Source organism: Arachis ipaensis, chromosome B09 (genome assembly GCF_000816755.2).
Source record: "Arachis ipaensis cultivar K30076 chromosome B09, Araip1.1, whole genome shotgun sequence".
NCBI lineage: Eukaryota > Viridiplantae > Streptophyta > Magnoliopsida > Fabales > Fabaceae > Arachis > Arachis ipaensis.
In genome coordinates, this window is record NC_029793.2 from 131,608,241 (window position 1) to 131,608,642 (window position 402).

The window sequence follows — 402 nt, forward strand, 5'->3', positions numbered from 1 at the left end:
AAAAGCATAGTTTTTTTATATTTGAATTATTAATAAAAATACTATATGTCACTTGATCACGTGATCATAGCCCCGGTGGTTGCCAGATTAAAATGGACACTTGTAAGTATATATTGGTTTTTTAATTTCAACATGCATTAACATTATAGAATCTATCTATACCAGAATTTCTTCCTTCAAATGATGTTAATATATATGCATGCTTTAGTTAAGTAGGATTTTGAATTACTCATGAGTCATGAATAATGCATTCCCTTTTTTCCTCTCTCTCTCTGTCTACCAAGTCATATAAAACCCTTTCGTTTTTATATTGAAGTAGAGTGAAATCTGTGCGTAAAGAGATAAATTAATTATATTATATAGTATATTCTAATATTATATAGAGATTGATTAGATAATATA